At 30.5% G+C, this 7,712-nt stretch overlaps 1 long non-coding RNA gene across 1 annotated transcript; it reads left to right on the top strand.

Annotated features, from left to right (window-relative positions):
- The first annotated feature begins 4,584 nt into the window (after positions 1-4,584).
- On the top strand, positions 4,585-6,900 carry LOC150029720 (uncharacterized). The gene is made up of 2 exons (XR_016527352.1): positions 4,585-4,805; positions 4,906-6,900. It is a non-coding gene; the product is annotated as an uncharacterized LOC150029720 (long non-coding RNA).
- The last annotated feature ends 812 nt before the right edge of the window (positions 6,901-7,712 follow it).

The following is a 7,712-nucleotide window of genomic DNA, read 5'->3' as shown; positions in this document are numbered from 1 at the left end:
ATTCTGCCTCTTCTGCTCTTTCTTCACTTTTGTTCTTCTCCTCCTGAAATCTTTCTCCAGCAAGACAACTTCGAAAACTAGTTTCTCCCAGCTTTCAAATGACACTAATTTTACTAATTTGCTCATGTAGATTGCTGAAACCAAGCTTTCGAAATTCCTCTTCTTTTTAATCTTCCTGCCGCCTCCCGAATTCAAGGATTAACCGCCACGTGCCAAACCAATAAGTGAGCTTTCTTATTTTGTGTTTTTCTTTTTCTTTCTCTATAGCTCCTATAAATAACATGGATTTTCACTTATTAGATATGTAATATATCATTCTTTTGGCTAAACATGCTTGTTTAGGAAACTTAGAATTCGGGGTTTACACTTAGTTACACAAGAGCTTATTTCTTCTTGCTTCCATCCTCTATCCCTCCTTAAACATGGCTTCATTTAACTCATTAGAAGATATTATACTACTTACTCTTACTTAAAGTAATTAGGGTTCGGGTTTTACAGATATTAGTTGATTGGATTTAGTTTTTATAACTGTAATTTATAGATTCAATAACAACTTTATTGAAGAAATGTTAAATAACATCTTTATTGATAATAAAATATATTTAACTTTACAAACTACGAGTTTTAGGACATACAACCCAATAGTCTCTAGTGTGCTAGGGCAAGTGAGAAAGGAGGTTCGGTATAGAGTATGTCCTAGGATACATGTCTCACCGACTTTAGTGCAAGTGCAAGATTATTGGGATGCATGCCCTTAAGCCTCGTAGTTAAGAAGTTATTTGAAATAATTGTTGATTATTTTATATATGCAATTATCCATTGAGGAGAGATCCAAGGTTATTTTAATTCATTCGAACAGTATGTTATGATATACAGATGGATCATGTTCAAGTATTAACCTAAGTGATATGTATGGATAAGATTGGGTGCCTTATTTTAGTGACACTACGGATACGACTCACTTTGTAAATGTTACAAGAGTTAGTATTACAAACGATTTGATCCAAATCGTTCATGTGGAGACATGCGAGTGGGGGTATCCTATACAAAGAGTTTCTATAAGACCGGACCACAAAATGATTAATCTCTCTTTATAACATTGTTTATTTAACTTTTCATAGGATGACCAAATGTAACCCATCTTCAACCCTGAGTGAGTTATGAACTCTTGTCTATGAAGACAATTATTTGACTTATATGAGTGAGTAGCCTGAATCGCCAATTCAATAAGCTTACCATTTTGGGAATTTGTCTGAGTAAGGAGCTGGAAACATAACTACACAAGATGAAATCCATTCCTTCCAATCTTTAGAGTCAGTAGATGAATTGCTCCCTTAAGTGTTGACTCTGGATCTTGAACAATGAGCCTCTCACTCTCACGGTTTTGTTTATGATAGGACAAATGATTAAAAATCGCGATATTTCGTTGAAATATCGTCAAAATATTGTCCAAAATCGAGGTACATATAGAGATATCAATGGTTAATGTCTTATATATATATATATAGAAGATGATATTACCGATATTTTGCTGATATCGCCGATATTGTGGTGATGTATATATATATTTTAAAATTCTACAACATTTATAGTTATAAGATATATTCACCTTGATTTATTTATCAAGTATTGTTGTTGTCAGGTTGGTAGAGTGTCATTCCAATAACCCTGAGCATCCAAGCCTGAATCCAGCTTTAGGTTTTTTTTTTTTTTTTTTCAGATTTTTTATTCATTCCCATCCTTATTTCCTCTTACTTTTTTTTTTTTTTCAATTTTTAATCTCTCAACGTATGCTTAACTTTCCTTTTTATTAAATATGATATAAATTTTATTTTTATATTTTTTAGTTTGTTTTTCTCTCTCTATAATTCATAACCATCTTCTCTCCTCTTATCTGTTCTTAATTCTCTAATTGCATATCTTTTTTTAATTCTCTCACTATATATATACTTTTTTGATTTTGTATATTATATAATTTATATTTTGTTGTTATTTTTTTCTAGTTCATAATCCCAATCCTCTCTTTACCTCTCCTCTATTTTTCCCTTTTTTTAATTTTTAATTTGATTTTCCTTCCTATAATATATTGAAAATACACATTTTTAGAAAAATATTGATGTTAAACTAGATTGATTTTACTTCTGAACTAAATCGATCATACTTGATTATAAACTATGCCACTAATTCACTTAACTAACTCTTGAATTAAATATTCAGTTCATAATATTATTTCAATTTTCGGTATTATCTATTATCATTACCAATCATATTTAACTTCTTACTCATGTCACTTCTTTCCTATTTATTTTCAAGTTTTTTTCATTACACCTCATTTAGCTCTTCTCTCCATTTTTTCCTTTTTATTCCATCAATATATTTTCTATTTCATGTTCTAACTTTGTTTATTGATTATTCTATAATTGATATTTTTTAATAAGTAAAATTTATAGTTATCTTCCCTATCTATTCTTTTTTAATTTATTCGCTACTTTCGTTTTCCATTTTTGTTTATATTGTATAATATAATTTATAGTTTTTGTTATTATATTATTGTTGGAATATCCAATAAAATCATGTTATTGTTGAACTATGAACCAAGTAGTTGTTGATCCAGATTTTAATTTACAAATTATTCTAGTACAACATTTGACATTTATTTGTATGACCTAGACTTTATTAATGAAACATTACATTTATACTATTTTTTCAATCTTCACTATTATCTATTATTCTATTATCAATCGTATTTGACTTCTAATTATTAATCTATATGCTTAAAGTTATAGTTTATTACTTAAATAAGTTTGTTCTAAAATTTTACTAAAAGGAATTCACAATATTTTTATAAATTTCCACGATATTGGTGATTTTTCTTAAAATATTCGTCGATATATTTGTAAATCTGAGTAACGATATTTATACCGATAACGATATTTTCATCCTTGGGTAGGACCATAAACATGTTCATTAGAGGATCCTGGGACTTAAGAAGCAAGAGGTAAATACAGGGATAAAACAGTAATTTGACTTAGCTATAGTTACACTTAGTTTGTGAAGAGTTGACTTTCTGATAATTGGTTATATCCATCGACACAGAAATATATATGTGATTGTGGGTTTTTAGTGGAGTGACCCACAGTTAATGAATGTTAATTAATTTAATTAAAGAGTTTAATTAATTAATCTTGTATCATTGAAGCTTTTAATTTGTAGACCCATTAGGTTCCCTTGCTAGCTCACTAAGGATAAAACCATAATTATTTAGTTTTAGATTAATTTGAATTGTTCAAATTAAATGAGGGAATACAAATTAATTGTATGAGATGCCATTAATATAATGTATATGGATACGTTATAATATATAGTTAATTTGAATGAGATTCAAAACTAAACTTTATAATATGAGAGAGATATATACCTGAATAAAGTTCAAATATTAATTATATAAATGAGATTTATATAAAACTATAAGTTAAAATTAATATGAATGAGATTTATATTAAAATTATATGTTATGAGAGATGACTACATTTGAATATGATTTAACTATTATTTTAGTTACATATGTGATATTTAACTTAATGGTTAATTAAATATTAATTCATTGTTATTGTTATTTATTTAATTATATTTAAATTAGATTTAATATAAATTATATAAGATTGGGAGTTATCTAATGAGTTAGTGGAGGGGAGTTATAACTCTTCCAATTAAGTCCATTTTTTTACTTACTAGAGTTATGTAGAGAAGTTGAAAAAAAGTATATCATTGCAAGAACTCTCTACATTCTCACAAAAGCTCTCTCCCTCGAAAGGATTTTACAGAAAAAATTTCTTCTGTAAAATTATTTGTCCCTCTCTAAAAGTTTGGATTCCACCATCCGACTTTTTTTTTTCCAGATAATAGCAAGGTAACACCAATGGTAGTGTCCCTTTAGTTGGTTCTTGATCGACAAAGAGGTTTGGAGTTTATGAGAGGTCGTACGGGAATCATTTTCGTTGAAGATGGTCTTCAAAGGTAAGATTTCTTTCCCTTTAAAAGCATGCTCAATTAATACATTTATATTTCTCTGTATTTTTTTTGTAAGTTTGAAATGTAAACCAAAAGCACTTGTGTTCACGAGCTTCCATTACGAGATTTGATCCCTTCTGAAAAAGCTTGGGAGAAGAACTCAAAAGAGCCTTCTTCCAGCACACCGCCAGCACCATCTCACTTTGCAATCGATGCTCATCAAGCAGCTGAAAAGCAGGAGACTGCTCAGACAATCAATCTCCATCCCGACCACCATTATCTTTTCATTTTCTAGTCTTTCACTTTATATTTTTATCATCTTGTAATGGATGCTCAAATATTACAATACATCATATTTTCCATTATCATTATGTTGTCAACCTTCACTATTTGTTCTTCCATGAGAGCTTAAACTTTTAGAGGGTTGGGATGAGCAAAATGTGTTAATGGACTTTTTATCAACAAGTTGAAAACAAAAATCCAAAAGAAATCTTATCCAAAATTGTTGTTGCCGTGTGTGAGCAGAGTGATGCCATGTAGCTCTAAAATTCTTCAAGTGGGTAAGATCTCATCTCTTCCTCATTCTTTCTACCAATTTAACAGAAATTTAAGAAGAACAAAACTCTCTTACTTATCTCTTCTTTCTTCCTTCTGTCTTCAATGTGCTCAAATGGAGATTGATAAGTGAGGTAAAGAAGAATCAGACATCCAAAGTAGAAAACATGGAGAAGAGAAGAAGAGGTACACAACAATTATAGTGGTTCGGTTATAGAAGGCCTATATCCACTTCCAAGGTATGAATTATGATCTCTTATTTAACTCAAGTTTTTTATTACAAATGTTCAGAGTAAAAATCACCCCTCTATCTTCCTTTATTTTTATTTATATATACAGATTTGTCAATTTTGTTTTCATAACAGGTAAGCTGAAAAATCAATTAAATTGTTTCTTGTTACAACAATTTCCTTAACTATTTTCTGTTATGCTAATTGCAGAAGATAGAGTTGTTTCAGTAATTTGAGCTTTTGTTAAAGTAATTGCAACTCTCACCTTGAGCTAAAATTAACTTGATACCTTGGTCTGTTCCTTGTCAGCTTTATTCTTCAGCTAGATGGTCTACTATTTTTAATATACCTAGATAGTACTATAGCTTGGAGCGTATAACTATCTTGGTTAAGAAATCAGATAAATTCTCCTCTGTCGTAACCTTTTCAATTTTAATTTCACCTTTTTCCACCTCATCTATGATAAAATGTAAATATATGTCTACATGTTTTATTCTATCATGAAACTGAGGATTCTTTGTTAGGTGAGTAGCACTTTGTTTGTCACATGTATACTTAAATCTAAGTCCTTTAGAAGTTTTTATAGCCACTTTATTTCTTTTACAACTTCTGTTAAAGCTATAAACTTGGCTTCTATGGTAGATAAGGCTATAATAGATTGTAAGTTTGATTTCCATCTTATAATATTTCCACCAAATTGAAACACATGCCCTGTTAGAGTCCTTTGCTTATCCATATCACCAACAAAGTTTGAATTTGAGTAGCCTATTAGATTTAGGCTAGTTGTATCAGGGTGTTTATAAAAAATACCTTTCTTTTAAGTGTCAACTAAGTATCTAAACATACATTTGGTAGCTTCCCAATAAGTCTTCCTTGAGTTCACCATATATCTGCTTACTAAACTGGAATAGTGGGCTAAATTAGGTATAGTACATACCATTAGGTACATAAGACTCCCTAAGGCACTATGATAGCACACAAGCATATGTATCGCTATAATGAATCCTGAAATAGGTATTGTCCTAAGAGATTGGTGATGAAGAGTTATGTACTTGCTAATTTTATTTGGGATAATCGACTAAAAAGTTCGTTGTTGAAACTAGTAAACAAAGAAAATAGATCTAACAGTTCAATGGAAAAATGATTATAGGGTGTCGTTCCGTTATGAATTTCTGAATCGTTGTTAACAAACGAGTCAACTAATTAGATCAAATGAGCCTAAAATTCTGAATTCAAGATGTCCTTTGTCAAGCTTAATCCATTCTAGCATGAATATACCAATTTGAATTTCTTTCTAATGGTTATACCAATGTCGCATTAAGATTCTTCAATTTCAGCTTTATTATTATTTAATCATTTTCATCCATTAGTAAATAATAGTTTAATCACTCAGATTCAGCTAAATTTTTATTTCACAAGCAAAAAATTCAATCTAGAGCAATTGTTTAATGGCCAATCAAACAAAAGAATTTGCACAAAGAGATTAAAATCCAACCTTCATATAATTGACCCAAATATTAATAATCAGTTCAATATGAATTCATAACATGAACAACACCCTAGAATTACTCATGATTGTCAAAATGATAGATGTAATACAGAGTTTTATCATAGAATGCAAGAAAGAAAGATAAATAGGTAATGAATCTCCTTCACTGTAACTAAGTTGCAATCTTGATCTCTTGACTCTCGTCGTTGAGCTCTGGATTGATCTCCAATGGTAGCTGAGTTCTTAGACGTCTCTCTTCTCTTTTTGGTCAAAATCCTAATAAAAAAACTCCTATCCAATCATGTAAATGGCGAGGGTTTAAAAAAAGAATTTGTGTCGAAGCATCATTGCACTCGTGAGAACTGCAGTCGTGCTACGCTGATGATATGCGTGCTGAAATTCGGAGCATGGAGCGCCATGGCTCTCTCCAAAAGAGTGCTCTCGGGTCCACAACCCGACCCCAGTGCCTGCCTCAACACAGCTGTGCTCTGCCTTTTCTTCAACTCATGATTTTTTACCTTGTTATTTCACTTTTCTTTGCATGGTTGGTCCTAGAGTCCTTGTATTGAGAAAGTTGCACCAATTTTCGTTCCAATTAAGCCCGAATTGCTCTTATGATTCGATTTCCCAAAATTAACTAATTTAACCACGTCAAATCACACAAACTAGCAAAACTAGCTTTAAATCTGAAGGTAAGAAAAAACACATTTTAGGTGTTTTTCAAACTTGAAGCTTTGCTAGTCTCGAGCAAAGAAAAGAAATGAGAAAAAGAGGAAAAGAAGAATAATTCAAATACTGAATAAATGGAATCCCAAATATGCATGCTCTTAACTCCAATCTCATTTACTTCTCAATACATGCAACACCTATCCACAGAAAAATTGATACACATCCTATTCATTGAGAGTTTATAAAGCCAAAATTTTTTATTCTCTACGTCAGTGTGTGAATTCTCCTTTAATTCAAAACTCAATAACTGACTTGAGATTTAATTGAGCTTCTTCAGTTTTCTCCCTACTCTAGCTCTTGCACCAATCATCAAGCATTAAAATACTCAAGAAATAATATACCAACTAGTGCCTGAAATACACACTCTAAAGGGTACCCTATGTTAGAGTTAATGTCCTAAAGCAAGTGTATCTTGTAGTTTATAAAGACAAATTGTATATATAAAATAAGAGGTATTTTATAATGTTTAGACTGCATTAATTTAATTCAATAAAATAAGATCCAATGTTATTTTATGAAACTTAAACATGTATGTAGAGACATACGTGTGGATCATGTTTAAGTAATAACCTAAATGGTCTATAGTAGATTGATAAGGCTGGACACCTTATCCTAGTGACACTACAAATATGACGTACTTTATAAATGTTATAATTGTTGTAAAGTGCTACAAATTATTTGATCTTGATCATTCATGT

The sequence above is a fragment of the Benincasa hispida genome, unplaced genomic scaffold, assembly GCF_027475165.1.
Source record: "Benincasa hispida cultivar pf3 unplaced genomic scaffold, pf3_genome.v1.1 HicScf981, whole genome shotgun sequence".
NCBI classification, from domain to species: domain Eukaryota; kingdom Viridiplantae; phylum Streptophyta; class Magnoliopsida; order Cucurbitales; family Cucurbitaceae; genus Benincasa; species Benincasa hispida.
This window is presented reverse-complemented; position numbering and strand designations above follow the sequence as displayed.